The following is a 19,325-nucleotide window of genomic DNA, read 5'->3' as shown; positions in this document are numbered from 1 at the left end:
CTGGTCAGTGGCTGTGGTCACAGCAAGGCACTTGGCATGGTGGGAAGGATTTGCTCCCGGCAATGGATGACACACCACAGGGTGTGGCCCATGCGGAGAGGATGCTGATGGGGACAGAGGCGGCAGGGCCAGAGGTGGTGCCTGGAGCAGCAGGTTCTGCTGTGAGGAGTGTTGTGAAGCCTCCTGGTAGGCAAAAATTGGGACAAGACTGGTAGTCAAGACAGGGCAAACCTGGTATTTTGGTCTGCACCTTGACAGCAGAGCAGGGAGTGGTTGAATTGGGCAACATCCCAGAGTTCAGCTATGTGCCCAGAAAGTAAGATCCCAAAAGGCTAAACAAAGCCAGAGTATGCCAGAAGTAGCAAATGGTCTGCAAAGCAGGCAGGCATTTTCTTTGATTAACTGATGCTGGATTACTGTGTGAGCAAGTAGGAGTGGAGCAGGGTGCCAGATCTTGGGCAAAAGGTAATCTTACACCTGGGAATCCCAGATATCATGTTGCCCTTTGAGATGTACAAAGTTTTGAGCCATTCAGATGTCCAGCCTGACTTGTGGCACATAGTTAACCCACCAGTGTCCTCCCTGGAGTGGTTTTGATCCAGCCTCATGAACTCAGGCCAGAAGAATGTGTTGTGTCATGGGACAGTGATACTTACAGCATTTAGATATTGCATGTCTCAAAAAGTAACCAAGAATGTTGAAGTAATGAGCTTCTAAAACACTACCATACTGAATTTTAATTGCAGAGCATGTGGGAAACTAGCAGGTCTGAACTGTAGTCATTTCTAATGGGCTGCTTTTTTCATGTAGTTCTGCCATACCCTTCCTAATATCTGGGTCTTCTGCTGAATTTAGTTTTGTTTCCATGCCGTAGCCTTAAGCTGTGGGTCAAGTGGCAGGCTGACATTAAATCAAGCTGCATTGTGAAGGTGTTGCATTGGAAGAGGGGAGCCCCTGTATTTGGTAAGGACCAATGAGTAACTCCTTCCCGAGGTGATCACACTGGGAGGCTTTTGCAGGGAGATAATTTATTCTATGTTCGGTTTTGCTGTTGTGTTGGAATTTGTGATAAATGTCATGGTGGTTTCTCTACTTTCACTAGTGATTTAAACCACACATTTTTAACATCACAGCTAGAAAGAGAAAATGTGAGTGTTGAGGGTTGAGCTGGGAATAGGGCCCCGAAGACGGAGCTGCCTGACTTCAGTGTGTCTGGAGCCTCAGCTGCAAAAAGCTGCTTTGCGTTTGTTTGATTTGCATTGATATATTGTTACATCATATATGTGATACAATAGATTAAAAAAAAAAGCCATGTGGCTCTTGTCAAGAAAAAGGGAACTATGCACTTCTAGTAATTATTACCATATGATTCTTGCACTCTTCCTACATATATGGTGAAGCCACTTATATCCTACTGAAACACTATGTTGTTTTTTTTTTATCAGAGAGAACAGTTGAAACAACATGTATATTGCCACAATAATTTCAGCTCTTTACATCTGTTACTTCGCCACATCCTGTGTGTGTAGAGGATCTTTAGTCAAGAAAGTGAATTTCAGATGTGATTGCTTATAATAAGTTAAACAAATTCTCAAGCAAATAGGTTGAGCAAATAATTTTCCTTTTAAATTATTCAAAAACTGATGGTGATAATGCAAAGCAGAGACAGGAACAGTCTTCCATGTGCAATAATTTGACATAGCAAGTTGACCTAGTTGTCTCTTCACACTCAGATCTTATTTACCAAATCTTTTCTGAGTGAATTCACGTAGTGCTTGAGTGTGAATCGCCGTATAAAATCTTGTCAGGGACATTTTAAATGTTGTACAGTTTGAGCTAACCTGCTATAATGCCCTGCTCCTTTAACTAGTCCTGTTATTGTCTGCTGCAGTTGTTGACTCAGTAGATTTTCTGATGTGGTCTGGGAATGAGTTCTTTTGGACTTTCACATTATCATGTTACAATATACACCACAGATTATTTATACTGGGGGTTAATTGCATCATCTGAATGGAATTCATTTTCCATTGTATCTACAAGTTTGCATTTTAAAATAGTACTTTCTCTTATGGAAACTCGGAATGAAATTACATTGATTCTTGAGGAAATGAGCTCTAAATAATGATTCTATGATTCCATGTTTGGCTTTAAACAAACACATTGGATTGGAATAAATAACTGGGAAGTATTATTAGAGGATGAAATATATCACTTCTGTACTGTAATGGAATATGGAGTCTGTCCAGCTAAATGTAGCAGATAAATAAATAAATTAAAAAGTATTGAGCCTTCTCAAAGGGACAGAGTTGCTAAGTACAACTTATCTGTACTTAGTATAATCTTAACTCTTCTTCCAAGCATTTCCATTTAATTTTAAAATAAAATCTTGAAAAAGTTCCCAGGACCAGTAACTAGAAATATGCAATCTCATTCATGAGGAAAACAAGCGGGAGACAGAACTTCATTGTGTGTATGATTATTTTTCTGATTGGCTGTTAACACATAAATGTGAAAATAAATTGGAGACATTAACTCACAAACCCATTTTTTGTCATGGCTTATTGGTGAATTTAAAACCTTGAAGTTCGTTTTGGGTCAGACAAACATTTCGCTTTTGCCATCAAACAAAGCACCTCATTGACTTGCACAAGACACCGCAGAAAGGAAGGGCTGATCCACAGATGGAGGAGGCAGGGCCCCCCCGGCCACCACAGTGCCTTTCCCGATGGCCCTCAGTTACGAAGGGATGTGGATGCCCTGCACCAGCTGCCACATTCTGCTGGACTGCTTGGCTGAGGGTGACCCAGCTCTGGGAGAGGGCTGTGCCTGAAGCACAGCGCTTTGGGCGCCCAGCCTCTGCACTTCCTTTCCTCCCTTTGAAAGCAATGTGCGGCGAACACTCTTTAGCTACCAAAAATACGAGAACTCTGTTCTTCCTCTTCATCCCAAATGACAAACAATGAGGGATCTTTATTTTTTCCTCCCATCTCATAAATCAAACAATCCCTTCCCTCAGATGGCGGCGCAGGGGGAGCCTCAGCAGCCCTGTCTGCTCTGCACAAAAGCCTCTGAAGCGACGCCAGGCCGGGATGCAGCAGGAAGAGCCGGGCCAGTGACCCCTGCGATGGTGTGGCTGTGTGGCTGCCTCTTGATCTCATATTGGCCACTTGGTGCTGCTTCTGTGACAAGAAAAGGGGTTGCAGCTCTGGTGGGTTGGGAACCGAGGCTGTCCTTGGCAGAGACACCTTTCCAGAATGCAGCCATGCCCTTTGCAGCAGCCAGGCCATGCACAGATGCCTGTGAATGCCCACATTTGGGGCACATTTTCGTTTGACAATAGTGGCCTAGAGGTCTTGCGGAAGAAAGATGTTTTCCATGGCTGTTTTGTATTTCCTCATGAAGATCTGGACTGAACTGGAAATGAGTTAAGTAGATTTGTTTGCTAGGCCTTGGGAAGATTTGCTGATTGGCCCCCCGTTGTGCTGTTGAAAACTGGGGTGAGCAGGAGGAAGGATTTGTCAAGAGGAAAAAGTCTAAGTCCCCAGGCTCTTAAGTGCGTGTCTGCACACAGAACAAAAGGAAAGAGGGAATTACAAAGCTGTTAATTTGTTAATAATGAAAGGACAGTTGCCAGGGTCCAGTCTGTATTCATGTGCCATGGTTAGCTGCAAAGCAGAAAGGACCAAAAGCAGGGGCTTGATGAATCCTTTCCACCTCTGTGTTCTCTGGAAGCACCAGGGCTTGCCAGTTCTACCCCCATACAATGCAGTATATCAAGCTATCATTAAAGAAAAGAAAACCACCCTGATCTACTAGCATGTAAAAGTGGATTTAATACAGGTAACCAGAGGTGTAATGGTGCAAGGTACAGGCAGAGACTGGAAACCGAAGTGTGATATCAGAAAACTGAAGAGTGAGAGGATTCTAATTTAATACAAAAATATTGCCTTCAGGTCAATAAACAATGTATTTTTTCCTTGGAAAGTAGCATTTTGGGGAACCCAGCATGCCTTTCTTTTTCTTATGCATGAGACTTTTTTGACTCCTGATGTAGGGGAGGAGCAGAAAACACCCTCCTGGACTGGGGCTAATGGGGGCTAGGAAAATAAGTGCTCAACATATTCTACTGCAGCCAAAGTTATCTTCTTTTGGGTCTGTTTTTTATTTTCAATCTGGGAATGAGGGGGAAGTTCTTGGAGAGTTACCAAACCATTACAGGTGGTTGAAAATATTTAACTCTTCTCTTTTAGTAATAGAAAAACACTTGCACTTTAAAAAAATTGGTTCCAAATCTAGCTGACTCCCTATAACCATTTAATGAGTTACTGACAAGAGCAGTCTGGGATGTGGGATATACTCCATGAAAACAACTTTTTCCCTTCTTCCCAGGAAGAAATTCCCTGGAAGTACCTGTCACCACTGTGGCCCTATGTGCCCCAATCAGGCAAGACTGAGGGGAAGCTCTCTATCTACCTTGCCCCTCAGAAGTCTTTTCTCTGACAACATATGAGAACCTAAACCCTGCTTTAAGTTAGAGAGGGAGCCATGTCTCTGGGAGGGCGGCAGAGCTTAGGTGAGAGGTTTCTCTCCTGACTCCATGCCTGTCCACCCTGTGTTTCATGGCAATCCAGCTCCCAGCCATGGGTTAGTTCTGAGAGCCCGTGTGGGTGTGCAGAGAATGCACATTTGTGGTTTAGTCAGTGCAATGCTGATGGCTAGCAAGGTAAGCGTCGTCCAAGGTTGCTAATAAAGGATGTCCTCCCCCTCCCTCTCTTTGACTGGTGCTGTCAAGACCTGTCTGGGCTATTCAACTGCTCCTCTATTGGTGAGGTGTTCCAGCTTCTTGGTTCAGACTCCTGTAAGTTCTTCAGGCCCAAAACTTGGGCCTAATATGTTTTCCTGGACATAAATCAAAGCAGAGTTAAAAATAATAATAAAAAAAGCATAAAAAGCTGTTTGTGTTTTAGAGATACCATATCATTCAGACTTCAAAATACAAATTCTGTTTAAAGTCTTTTTCCCTCCCCTGTGGTTTTAGATTCATTAGTTGCTAGACTTCCTTAGTCTGAGCAACAGTTTTAGTATAGATTAAGAAGGAAAACAGGATCTTGGTTTGCATTATAAATAATTCTAGATTGTGCATTGACTGCCAGTATATTTTTCTTATTCCATATCTATGTCAGCTTGGGATGAACACTTCATCATTGTCAAGCCACCTGTGTGACTGCAAAGTGCCGGCTGAATCTGTCAGTGTTGCAAAGAGGAAATGAAGAGACTTTGATCCTCTGAATAGCATCCCTTATCACCTAAAGATGTTGATTCAGATTAAAATTTGCTATGACTTTCAATATGAAAAATTCGTTAGCTTTTTATCTACTGCAGTTTTGCTCTACCAAGGCTGTCATGGCATTGTGTGGACATGATCTGCAGTTATTTCACACTGCCCTTGTGTGCTGCAAGGATTTGTGCTCCCCTGGCCCTACCTTGAATTCAGCAGCTTGAGTTGCAGCTCAGCCTGTGTTTTCTTGCCTTGGTTCACCCCTGCCATTTCAGTGGCCACTGACACGTGAAGTGTTGCACTGTTGGCAGTACTGGCTGCCCTTGGGTCCCTAAGGGAAGTATTGTAGAGAATAGTTCCCCAGTGTAAGCACGAGTAAACATGTTTTTTTTTGTTGTTGTTTTCTCCCATTCTGGAGATGTCTGGATATCCTCATCTTCTGAGCTACTGACTGAGGTCACCTTAGGGATCTCTATATATCTCGTGATCTGGTGTAGTGATATTTCCCCCAAAGGCTGTGGTTGTGTTCCCTAATCCCACCTGCAATTTTCTTGGTTGGCAGGAGTTTGTGTGGCCAGCTGTATTTGTAACTCTTCTTTGTGCTGAATTAGGTAATCAAGAGAAAACTCATCATGAGACTGCACTGAGAGGATGGCCTTTCTCCTGGCTATGTGCTCCCACTGGACATCTTCAAGGAACTGAATGCTCAGAAAACTATCAGAACCACAACAAAAGCTAAGTGATTTCAATTTTCTTGGGGTCTAGCTTTCCCATATTTGCAATCTGTATGAATAATTGAGCCAGTATAAGAGGCAGGGCAGGGACTTGCACTTTTGGCAGCTGCTCAACTCTACTTGGCTCAACCCTGATGAGAAGCAGAAGTCACATTTGCTAGTAGGCTCTGGCTGCCATTTAATATCTGTTGGTATGTTAGGGATCTGACTCATGTTTGCTTGACAAGCAGCTAAAATGGGTTAAAGTATGTTACTCCCTCAGGCACACATCAGCTCTTTTGCAGCTGGGGTCAGGACGCCACGGTTTCGCTGGCATGCTGCAGGCACAGTATGCTCTGCTCCTGGACAACAACCTGTGGCAGTGGGGAGGAGTGAAGGCCTAGAGGGGAAACACCTCCAGGTGTCACAGACAGATTTGCAAAAGCTTATCTCCCAAAACCCACTGTGGGGTCAGGGACTTGGCATGTCACCAAGCGGGGCAGCGATGTGGGGCAAGTGGCCCAGGCTGAAGCACTGGGCTTGCCGTCAGCAGCTGCCTCATGGCAGCTCCAACAGCACTGCAAGGACCCTGCACTGGCTTTGAGGGCTGCTTAACTTCTGTATCTCATTTTGCCCAGCAGTGTAATGTGAATGGATAAGTGCACTGGGTCCCTTTCAGGATTAGAGTTCAAGAGTAGTCTTTTTTCTTTGGTTATCTCTTCTATCTTCCTATCTCCTCCTCAGCAGCCACTTTTCCAAGAAGTAATAACTCAGATCCTTTAGTTCCTTATCCTAGCCAAATGCTTTGATCAATTTGTTATCTCTCTAAACATTTTCCAACATGTTTCTAGTCTTTCCACCTTGAATGAGCCTCACAGAAAAATGTAAACCATTTTTTGCTTTCAGCAGATTATTTCTTGTTCTTCAGCTCTTCTGTGGTTTTCTTTTCCTTCTTTACTTTTTTTTTCCTTTTAAAAATACTTACACCATTTTACATAAAAACTAGACTGACATTTTATTTCTGGCACGGGATACAACCAAATCCCCACTGCAGTTTCTGCTGGGTTTAGAGCAACAATCTCTGTTTGAAAACTTATAATGCTCCTTACTCTGGATAACTGCTAATACACTCTCCCTCAGTGCTTCTCTTGTCACTTGTAGATGACCACAACTGTGAGACTATTTTGCCTACCTGAGCTCCTAGAGCAGCACTATGAGTCTGGAAAGAAAATTGATGTTGTTGTGACTGCTGGTCAGTATCTGCTACTGCCTCTGTCCACTTGTAATTTGGACTCCAGCAGCCATCATGCTTGTTGTTATTAATGCTCCAGTCTGTTTTCAGGCCTGGTTCTGTTGCAAAACACATACAAGGAGAAATATGCAAGGAACATTTAACTCTGTTAAAATAGACCTGCTGTTTTACTGCTACATTTCTTTTTCTTCTCTACTGGTTTCCCTCTCCTTCATCCTCCTAATGTAGCATATTTGTGGGTGCATATAGTAGTTCATTGCAAAATATACTGGATTTAAAGCAAAACAGAGAAAAACTCCCTGAACTGAAATTGCTTCTTTAAAACTGCCGCATTAAGTTTGGCCATGATCCACCCTGGAGACTTTCCCTGGCAGAGACTGTGATGCACACATCTCAGTTTGGAATTGCTCTTTCGGACACAGATTCCCGCAAGAATAGCAGGAACAAGACAGGCCAAGTCATGCTAGGCAGCAAAGCCCACTGCAGTCCAGTGAAGACAGTCTGTCCATTCACCTCTTATGGACTTTTCCGGGGCTGTCTGCGTGTAAGGGGGCGGGGAAGGGAAAGGGACTAGAGGACAGAAATGTAGTTGGGGTTTTAAATTGTTCTGTTTCTGAAGGATTCAAGTAATGGATGTGAAACTGTTCAAGCTTCCATTATGGAAAATTATTATCTTTCACATGTTCTTTACGCTGTGCTTCACTAAAAACTTGTTTCATTGTTGGACTGTGTTGAACTCTTACTGGAAAAATTCCTGCTCTTCTTTTTCTGGCCTGATCCAGCTGACTTCTAAGCTAAAAGAGATTTGCTAGATTTAGAAGGTAAGTTGTGAGGTTAGAACAAGCAATCCAAAACCGAGTACATGTTCTGAGTGATGCTGAATGATAGGAAAGTGATCTGAAGGCTGAGATCCCTTGTTGGAGCAATGGTATAACTGAGCATGTAGATGTAACCCATTCATTTCTAATTTGGACAACAAAGAGTCTACCCACATCTTACTGTCTGGCAGGTGAGCCTGCCCTGCTTCATTTTGCACCAGGACATTGCTGGTTTGCAGGGCCACCTGAAAACCAATGTGTATTTGAGTAGCTCCTCACAGCAAGTGCTATGTAAGGGCATATACACTCTGCTGCTATTTAAAGCATCAATACCAAGTTAGTGCCTGAAATACTACCTCTGACCTGGTTGGCAAAACTGATTCAGTTCAGTATAGACAGATTAATATCTCCTTGCTCTGCACTGACTTAGTATTAAGGTCTCTGAGGCAGGAGTTAAGTCAGGGCAAGGTTTTATCCAAAATATTTTGATCCTACTCAATTTAAATGAATTTGTCATTATGTTTTACTATAGAAAATGAAGGGGACTCAAGTGTTTGCATAATCTCTGTTTGATTTTTAAAATTATTCTTCTTTTTCCCTCTTCTGCTGGGAGTGAAGTATTTATTTCTGTTGCTTAGAAAGCCCAGCCAAAGCTCATCCATATTTCTGATGCTGGATGCAGTCCACGAGCAAATCATGATTCAGTTCTGCATAACATAGAGGGTTTTTCTTTATTTAAAGAATATAGTTTATAGAGTTGCATATGCTAGTGCTTTAAAAGTCCTTCCACTGAGCTCTTTTCTTCATAGTACTCAAATGAGAACACAGTGTTTTCTGTATTGTTTGGAATAGCCTGGGAAACAATGCCTCCCAGTGTGAACAGATCTCCTTCAGTGCACTGGCAAACTCATCTCAGAGGAATGTGGTTATCGACTAACCCATGATTTCTGATAGCAATAGCTAAAAAGAGTGGAAAAGTACTCAGCTCCTTGCAGTCCAATAGCACAGCAGTTTACCGATGCGCATGAGAAAGTCGCTTCTATTTAAAATGGTCATAAATCCTATTGGCTCAAACACAGCATCCTGGCTGCCCAGGGGTAGGGACACAGCTGTGCACCAAGGTCTCTGGTGGTATAAGCTGGTGTGACTCTGCTGGTTCCAGCAAAACAGTTTCATCTACACAAGTTAAATATTTCATCTTAGTATACATTGCAACACTACTACTTGCAAAAAGAATACTTTGAATTAATTCTTGTGCTTGTGGGAAAACATTCAGATGGAAAATATAATCATCCATTGTTAACACGAGTGTCTGGATTCAATGACTGAAAGTTGGCATTGATTTGTGAAATATAAAATAAGAAACACACAGAACAAATACACTTGCACAGAGACTAATTTTTTCCCCCCTTGGGAGAGACTGGAAAGAGAACAGGTTTTGAACAATTTCTCCAGTGAGTGCAAGGGAGTTAAGGGACTTTAGTTATTGGAATTCTGTAAAGGTCAGTGACATTTGTCTTTGCCTCAGATTGGATGCTACCCAGATTTTGGGAGGGAGCTCTTCTGCGTCACCCACATTCTGGTGAAAGGCATGCCAGCAAACGTCAGATTGGATGCTACCCAGATTTTGGGAGGGAGCTCTTCTGCGTCCACCCACGTTCTGGTGAAAGGCGTGCCAGCAAACATCTCACCATGGATGAGGCACGGGTGGGCAGAGGGGAGCTCACTCTTGTCTCTAGACCCCTGCTTCATTGTGGTGGGCCAAGGCTTCCTTCCTCCATCTGCTGCTGTGGGCTGAGCTCCCCAGGGTTTGCCAGGCTTTAGGGACTAGGTGCAAGTGGGAGTGCAGCAGAAACTGCTGCTGCAGTGCTGGCAGAGCAGAGGCTGGTCGTGGTTTCACCCTTCCTACTGTATTTTTCGGAGTGATGCCTTGTAAGGAATACCTGAAGGAGAGCAATGTCTTGAAAAGCTGAAGGAAAGCACTTCCAGATGTGGCCTTTTCTAGAATGATTAGCCAGGCTAGGGCTGGCAGCTTGCTGCATTGCACAGTTTGAGCTAGAGAAATGAGGGTATAGCAATCACCAAAAAGGAACAGTGAGATGTCCCTAAAGCCAAGGAGAAAAAAGGAAAGGATAGGTTTGTATTCTCTGCACCAGTGGATCCCTCTTCTATCATGTACTGAAGAGATGAGTTACTCTTACTGATGCTGATACTCCTCTTCAAGAGCAACCAGAATTCCCCAAGAACTTCAGATCTGCCCTGTGGAGCAGGAAGAGTCATCTGCAACACTGCCTTTGTGATTTCAGTTAGCACTCTTGTTTTTCATACAAATTATTTTCTTAAGAAATGTTTACCTAGGAGGAAAAACAATAAAATAAAACTCAGCATCAACACAACCGCTGTGTAGTTCATCAGGGAGATTTCCCAGGTCCAGCACCTCCTTGTGCCCCCTCCTTTCTTCTGCCATTGCCATCTTTTCTGTTCGTGTTAACACTTCAACTTCATGCAGAGTAAGCGTAGGCAGGGAAAAATTGAGCTCCCTTGTACCACCAGGAACATGAATTTCCCGGCTCCCAAGCTGCAGCCTGCATTTCAGAAATTTTTGTTCTGAAACAAAAAGGTTTGAATTCCTTTTTCAGTGCAAGGTATATAGGAAATGTAGTTCCTGCAAGCAGCCACACCATGGCACTAGCAGTGTAGAGCGGTTCTCAGCCAAAACCTAGAGCTCAACTCAAAACTTGCTACACCAGCACTCTTTACTACAGCACAGGAATGTTGATGTGATACAATTAAATATTATGTTGCAAAGAAACTACATGTCCCAAACCATTGCAGTGTGTACCTATGACACGGGGGAGATATTTGTCTTAGCAGCGTGTTTATAATTATACCAAACTCCCCTTTTGCCACTGTCCTGCAAAAATCATTCACAGTCCCAAGCAGGGTGTGGGCACGGCTGCCTCTGACATCCAGTGTGTGGTGCAAGGAGGAGCAGGGCCGGCTGACTCTGCAGATTCAGGGGAGTCAGACACGGTTACCACCAACTTGCTTTGTAATGGGACACCCAAGAAAGTGCTTTGCAGAGGGTGTCTGTGAGAAATCAAGAGCTGTGCTGGCTCTTGCCACTCAGGTTGTGTTCCAGCCTGGGGCAAGGGCTTTTGGAGGCTGGGGATCCTGCTATGATGGGGCCTTTGTGGAAGGATATTATGAACAGGTGCAAATCCAGTGGGGAATTTGCTCTCCCTCTAGGTCTGACTGGTGCAATATATCCTGTTGTGGCAGGTGATGTGGTTTCAGTCCTTCACAATCCTCCCTCTTCACCAGCTTGCACAAGGCTGGGTCTTCCTGGTCTAAGTTCCCTTAAGAACTGATTTGAATCTTAGTGCCTTGCTTTTAGAGCAAAAGATAATTTGCTCAATCTCCATTTGTTGAAACCACAGATTAGACAATTCAGCTGTGAAGTGGCCATGGAAAAAGACCCACTTCAGCAGAAAGGAGTAATACCTGTTCTGCCCTTTCACCTTGTCCTTTTCTCTTCCTCAGTACTGCCAACACTTGGATGCTCTGCCAGCCATGTACATTTTGAGGAATCCTTGGAGATGCCAGATAATAACTAGTGCAGGTGGAGTGGTCCCAGGGGCTTCCCAGAGAGGAGCTGCTGGCACAGGTATGCCCACACACAAGGATAAATGTAGAGGTACATGATTACTGTTTTCACATAGAATCAGTGTATCAGATATTATTTCAGTGACTGATTTGTGTTGAGTGAGGGGAAGGCATCTTAATGTGTGTCATTGCCATGTAATAGCAATATTTATTTAAAAGTCCTATGCTCCAAAATCTGGAGAAAACCATCACACGGGTAAAAGACAGATTTGCAAGCCAAAGCCTTATACTAATCATGAGCTGTCTCATTTTGCTAACTCTATGTTAGGGAAAAAAAAACCTTAATGATATAAAAATACTTAAGCAAATAATTAATGTTATTTCACTCTGGAGTTTGATAAGCCTTAATTTTCTTCCTTTTTGGCCATTCCTCTGCTCTGAAAAACTTCTGTTTTCTTCTTACTCTGTAAGTGAACAAGGTAGATCTGCCTGCATGAAGAATCTGCCCCTTCGCCAGAAAAAAAAGCACCTGTAGCATCACTGCAGTGCAGGGAACAGGTCTGGAATTAATTCACCCAACATATAAGAATTAAGTCATGCTCTGTCTCCTGTGCTTGAAAGGAATCTTCCAGGGGCTTTTGTATGCCCTGGAGGAAGCTGGGAGACATCATGAAGACTGCCACCAAACCTGCCTGGGGAAGTGGCAAGAGCAGTCTTGGGGCTATGCTTCCTCCAATGTTGCAAGACTGGCAGTGACCCTGTCTCCTGAAAACTTGATTCAGTTACTGCCTCATGCAGGCAGTGTTGCAAACCTCAGGATGTGTTTGTTGTCACAGCCTGTGTGATTTTCACAAGCTGTTCAAATCACAGTGTCCATTGTCGGTGGGAGAGGTGATGTGAAAGAGGGGGAGGAAGGTTGTGTTAAAGAAAACTTGGAAATGTATGTCTTTTTTCTATCAACTAGAAAATTTCTTTTGTGGTCAAAACTATGGAATGTTTTCTTTTCTTTGATTTTTTGAAGGACAAGCTGTTGCTGAAGGAAAAAAACCCCAAAACAACCATGAAAGCTGAAAGACCAGTATCCTGGTTTCTGTGAAAACGGAAATAAAACACCATCATTCTACCAAATCGATGGTTTCAAAAGCCTTTGCCAAACTAATACTCCAGTATGAAGCAGTATGAGCTCTCTGTATCCTCCCACTGCCACCCCAGGGAGAGAGCCCAGGGAAGCACAGGCTCAAGGACCTCTGGATCTTGCTCACAGTCCTCTAAGGCACCATTTCCTGCTGTCTCTTTGGCTGCAGACATCTGCCTGGTGAGCTCCTCAGACACTGCCTCTCTGTTTAGATAGAACTGAATATTTCTTTTTTTTAATTTTTATTTTAAATTTTTTTTAATGTGTTGATTTGAATCAGGTCCTCACTGCTAACAGTCAGTGCATTCAGGATTTTTTTGCGTGACACCAAATTTGAACCTCAGCTGTGCTCTTCCAGGAAGGGCCTTCCATAGCTATGTCTCTGTGAATGGCTGGGAATGACTTCCAGGGACCAGAGAGCTGTGCTCCAGCCCAGTGAAATACTTTTTTATCTATTGTAAGCTGAGTGGACAGGAGAGCCAATGGCTCTCCTTGGCTCTCCTCTTAAACAAACTGGGGACATAGACATCTCTACAGATAAACGGGGATCAAATCTTACCTCATAATTTGCTAAGGTATCAAGACTTCTGCTTTTCAAAGTCTATTGTCTACTTCACAGAGTACAGATACACATTTCCTACTCCACATTGAGCAATTCATAGGTTCCACTGTAGGATTAGTGTAAATTATCCCTTCTGATGAGTTTTCTAGACAAAAAGTTTGCCTATGAGCTGATACCATGAGGACAATTCCTCTATCTGTATTCCCAGAAAACCACTTGAAATACTAGGCAATAAGAGCAAGACTTTTTAAAGTTAAGTGGGAAAAAAGAACAATTACTCAAGTTGCAGAGATGAGAAAGCAGTAGTGCTTGTATCACTGGTTCTTTACTGGCCCTTGCACCCAAGTCTGTTCTGGATGTACCCCATTTCTGACAATAAGCATAGTTAGATGTAGCTATCTCTTGGGCTATTTTTTTTTTTTTATCTCTTAAGGACTCTTGACTAATATTTATATTAGTTAAAGTTGTAATCTAATCTCATCTTCTGCAAGTCCATGCACATTCTACTGGGTCAAATTCTTTTCTGTAAACAAGGTCTGTTGGGTGACAGATGTTTGGAGAGCTGGTTATAACTCAGTATAACACAATATTCTGTGTACTGCCCCTACTTGCAGTATTTGGACATTGGGAACACCAATTAAAACCTGCTGTGATGAAGGACCACATCTTCATCCATGCTTTTGTCTTCTGTCCAGCTCCTAGTGCCCAAAGCTTGAAGTGGAAGGTGGCACAAAAGGCACTAATGCACATCTCTGCAGACTGGTCACCTGCATTATTGAGTAACAATGAATTTCCCCAGTTGGTCTGGAAAGGGAACTCCACTCCAGTGGCACTGCTGACTAGGTGAAAAGGGAAAAAGGCAGTATTTGGTCCAGGAATCTCAGTTCTGCACAATTTCTCTGCAATCACAATGAAGAAGACTCACGAAGGCGGATGAACATCCACCCATTGAGGGCCATCTCCTCACTGCAGTCAAACCTGCATGACTCCTAGGGAATGTGAACCCTTATTAAACAAGAGGGTCAGGAAAGTCTAATATAGGTCTAACCAGCAATTTTGCAAGTTGCATTTTGTACTTCAGGTAGATCAACAGCAACAGATAAGAGTTCTTGTATTTTATGTATCTAATTTCAGCCTTTGACTAGGTTATGCTGTGTGCCCAATCCCTTTCTTGACACTTGACACAGCAGCTGCCAAAGTTGGTTTCTGGACAGGCCTGTCTTGGGAACAGTGTGTGCTGTGATTTGGATAAAGGGTGCTCAGTCTGGATGTGCGTCTCTGCTTGCCCCTTCCATTGCAACTTTGTTGTGGTAACTGTTATGAAAGCCAAGCCAGCTGCTTCCTAGTTTTACACAAAACACATTAATTGGGACCTCTAGCTTTGCTGTAACAACCAACTCCTACTTGCAGGAATTGTATACTCATGATCCTCATTTGCACACATTGCAGAAGTTGCATTGCCTCAAAGTTTAATACAGATATTATTAAGTATGGTAAGTGAAATCATACAAAAACTTTGTGATGAGTCCTTCATGACCCCATGTCTACTAAAAATAACTGCTGACAGATCTGATTTCCACATGTCAGAGTGAAAAAGACTGCCAGGTAATTCACCTGTGCCTGTCACTGACTATATATTGTCTGGTTGCACATTTAGTCAGCTCTTTCCATGAATTCTCCCCAAAAAGTGCTTAGTGAAGCTGCCTTCTTGAAATAGTTTCTCTGTAAGGTTATCTGCTTTTAAAACCAAGAAAGTCTCAAACTACAAATTTAGCAGCAGGAGAAGGAGTTAAAAATCTTTGCCTCCCCTTGATACATTCGACTCAATCTAATACATTTCTCTAATGTATTTAATGTATTTATATATGATTATTAGTACTATTTTAACAGGTACTTACAAATCTGCAAATTCTTTATCTCTTTTAAGATACATTAACTTTTCAGAATGATTTAAGGCATGCTGGAGGAAGTCATTTATATCTCTTGTTGTGATTTTTTTTTTTTTTTAGAAGACCAGTCCCCATGACTGACAAGCCAGTCCCCATGACTGATTTACACAGTGGCACTAGCCACGTGAGCACTATTGATTTTGTCATGAGGGTCACAGTCCAAACCCTCCCAACCTGTCCTTGGCCCAGCACAACCTCCCAATCCTCTGAAGTCAAGGGCAGAGCTTGTCTGACTGTGAAACAGGAATGAAGTCCTAATCCCCGTAAGCACCTTTTCTAGATAAGCCCTTGATTCACGGAGGGGTTTGTTGCTCTGGCAGTGTCAGCATAATGAGAGCAGTGTACTTGGCTGCTGCAGCAGCTGGTCTGGCTTGCTCGTATCTACAGCTCTGTTTACGATGGAGAATTTACACAGGCACATGTATCCTTTTTTTACAGAGCTACCTGGCAAAGCTTTGCTGCCTTCACCCTCGGCTCTGCAGTCTGGGAGCACGTGTTGGCTGTTTGGGTCTATCAGCATCAGGGCGGTGAGCGTGAGTGCTGCTGAGGGACTGAGGCTGAGGGTGAGACCTGCATTTGAACTGGCAGTGGAGGGATGGAACTGCTGGGTGTGCCACTCAGCAAACATTCCTGACTAAAGCAAAAAGCCTTGATGCTTACAGACCACAGGTACCTAGCTAGTCCAATACAGCAGGCTCAAGTGCTGCTGCTGCCCAGTGGGTGGATCACACTCTTTTCAGCACTTCAGCAGTTTTGCGGTTCAGAAGCGTAATATTGTTTCCTAACATGACAACCCTGCTGCTCTTCTCCAGGAAGGTTGCTCCCTTGGCTTGTACCCTTTCAACAGCAGCCAGAGTAATATAGGCAGCCTCATTCCTCAGTTAACACAGCTTTACATGGCATTAAAGAGTATGGTAAGCCAGTGAAAATGGGAACATGACCAGAGATAGGTGGTAGCCATTCATCTGCTCCTTGAAGTTTTGTCTTGTTTTCACTGCTGTAGATCCTTCTGTACTAGTCTGGTTGCCTCTGTCAATGGCAGAATAGACAGAGCCATGCTGACACAGTTATGGGAGAAAGAATGACCAATTACAGTGACAGTTTTGTGTTTGGAGCTTGTGCTGTCATGCAATGAAACGGCCTATGCTTGGGCAGGGAAGGGAGGAACCGCTGTGAGCCGGTGGCTGCTTGGAGTAGCTGGGGTTGCAGTGAGGCTCAGCCTCCCTAGATTAAAGCAGTGTTTCATGTCATGTGTGCCCAGTCAGTGTTGTTCATGGCATAACCATTTCACAAACACTGGGCTTAGACACATCTTTGGGAATTATCTGAAACAAAGAGGAGAAAGCATCAATTACTGTGCCTGCCCATGTGCTCTGGTCTGTTCCCCTGCCAGAATTGTATTTCTGTCGGGTGTGAAAATTATTGGAGACTGGTAAAACTCCGGAGCACTGCATAGAGCTGCTGAGTGACAGGAGAGAATGTATTAGGTAGCTTCTGGGCCACCAGTGCAGGGGCAAGCAGCCGGGGATCTGAGACAGGTGCTGCTCCCAGGGATGGCTGGCTGTGAGCCAGCTTCATGTTGGGGCTGCTTTAGGTGGTACTGTGCTGGGGCAGGTGCATTCTATTGCATGGAAAACTCATAAGCCCACACAGAGCATCATGATAATGCAGCTCTCACCTTTCTGCTCTTAGAGTCTAGACAATTACAATAATCCTAGACAATGACTACTGCCACAAAGACAACTAAATCCTACCTGCAGGCACATTTAATTGAAAACTGCCACAATATTCATTGGCCCTAGAGGTGCTTTAGTTTTTACTAGCAATTTCCTAGAGGTGCTCTCAGTTTGGTGGCAGCACAGCACAGGCCATCAATGCCATGCTGGCTAAATGATAGGCTGCAAGGTGCTTCTCCCAGCCAAGACCTTGTACACATGGCTCAGCATCAAATCTGGAGACTTTGCAGTTGTGGGGCCGACATGCTGTCTAGTCATCCTGGGCTAACTTCCTATTCCCTGAAGAGAATTGAGTGTTTGTGGAAAGAGGTTTGTCTTATAATAAAATGGCTGATTGCCATAGGTATACAGTAGCTCCATGCCTAGACATCTTCCTGTGGGGTATAAGGCAGGGATTTAGATCTCTTCTCTGTCTGAGAGGATTCTCAAGCCCACTCCTTTCTGCTAGTCCCAAATCACTAAGCTATAAACCATACTGTGAGGGTAGGTTTGAGGGGGAGAAACATCATCCTTCCCTGTGCCCAAAAACCTTGGTGGATGAGAAGGCCACTGCCTTTACAAAACTTGGGCAAAACTGAAGAGCAACAATGAGAGGAATGGTGTGCTTCTCCTCTGCCAGTGCATATCTCTCAACAAAGAAAAAAAAAGCTTATAGCTGAAAGACGTGGCAGCAGGCAGAAGTTTCCCACCATTTGAGGAGAGCAGTGCTGTACTGGGCTATTTTCCTCTGTTCTGCTCCTGTGTTTTAATTAAGAGACAAGTGCCTGAGTAGCTGAGTGAAACCCAGGCTTTGTGGTTCTTTCATGTGCCAGGAGAGGCACCTGGAAGAGAACATCTGTGGTGAGCACAGCATAGCACAGCTGAACCTCTGAGAGCTGGGACAGGCAGGGATGAATATACAAAACTGAATTTTGGATGCAGACGCAGGAGTGGTTGGCACATGCCCTGGCCATCGAGGCAGTGCCTTGACTGGCAGCTCGTGATGGGCAGCTGAACATGTCCCCAGAAGCACTGGCAGCATCTGCAGGGCCTAAGGCCTTTTGGCACTGCAAGCTTGGGGACTGCCACAGGGGCTGAAGCACTGCTCTGCCTCCACTGCAGCAGAAGAAGTGATCTGCCCAGTACCAACTGAATATTTTAATCTGCCAAGGACTGATAGGCATGGGGGCCTGATTAGCTCTCTTTTGAGGAAGAAAGTTTTGGCTGCAGGAGAGGTTTCACAAAAATGTTGCCTTGCAATAAGCATAGGCTTTTAAAAAAGGCTTCAGGTTTAGACATATCCCCTAGGGCAGCCTTTGGGCTCTGTACCTCCTGTACCCTGAATGCCTGTGCTGCATCCATGGGGCACCTCTCTGGTGGGGCTGAACACCCTATTGTGTGGTGGAGCCCCCTGAGACAGTGCTCAGCCCCATGTGGGTTTTCCTGTAGCTGCTGCCCGGAGACATGTGCGGACTCCACCTTGCAAGTCACTTACTCTTAAAAAGGATCATCCTGGCCGTAGCTAGCACTGAAAAAGGGGTTGACAGTACTTGGATCTCCCCCATTTCTCATTCACATGTGAATTATCTGTGACTGGTCACACCTAGCCATGCTGCTGATGGGGCTGTGCCGAGGTGGGATGTGGTGCCAGCGCAGCGCTTACCCGCTTGGCTCTGGGACCAGCCTTCCCAGGCCCATCTGGGGGCAATGTCAGAGTGGTAGCATGTGGTGCCATTTTACCAAGATAATATTCACCTTTCAGTTTTCCTTATTATGCTTTTCCTTAGTAGGTTACAGAGGATGGTCTTTACCTCAAATATGAGGCATAGCCTGGTAAAGCCAGGGAGTGAACTCCCTGGATGGAGGTGGCTGCAGTCTACCTCCATCAGCCAGCAATAGGGTTGGGCAGGTAGGAGCATTGTCACCAGAGAAGGAATTAGTTAATGTTTTTTCTGCTGTACTGCTTTTTCTTAGTGCTGCAGACCACTTTGCTGTGCAGCTGGGAAAAAGATGCCCAAATTCCCTGCTTCCACCCACAGCAGAGTTGGCTGCTGCTTCATCACAGGAATTAAAAAGGGAGTTGGAAACCAGATAAATGCATTCATTAGGTGAGTTTGCCCTTTACTTACTTGGACTTTTTCTGCAAACACAGTACTGATATGAGAACCTAGGAAGGCCATGGGAACGTGCATTAAGGTTCCTGCAGGATTCAGACGGAGGGACTGGAGGTATGGTAGTCCCTGCATGGGCTCACCAGCAGCAGCTCTGCTGTGCTGCAGTGGGGTTGGTCCCCATGG

At 44.2% G+C, this 19,325-nt stretch overlaps 1 long non-coding RNA gene across 1 annotated transcript; it reads left to right on the top strand.

Moving 5' to 3' along the window:
* Positions 1-5,905: 5,905 nt before the first annotated feature.
* On the top strand, positions 5,906-17,286 carry LOC121339491. Its single transcript, XR_005953188.1, has 4 exons — positions 5,906-8,064; positions 11,605-11,728; positions 12,689-12,982; positions 15,752-17,286. It is a non-coding gene; the product is annotated as an uncharacterized LOC121339491 (long non-coding RNA).
* The last annotated feature ends 2,039 nt before the right edge of the window (positions 17,287-19,325 follow it).

The sequence above is a fragment of the Onychostruthus taczanowskii genome, unplaced genomic scaffold, assembly GCF_017590055.1.
Source record: "Onychostruthus taczanowskii isolate IOZ18803 unplaced genomic scaffold, ASM1759005v1 scaffold35, whole genome shotgun sequence".
In the NCBI taxonomy this organism is placed as follows: Eukaryota; Metazoa; Chordata; class Aves; order Passeriformes; family Passeridae; genus Onychostruthus; species Onychostruthus taczanowskii.
Note: the sequence above shows the minus strand (reverse complement) of the source record. Positions and strands in the feature narration are given on the sequence as shown.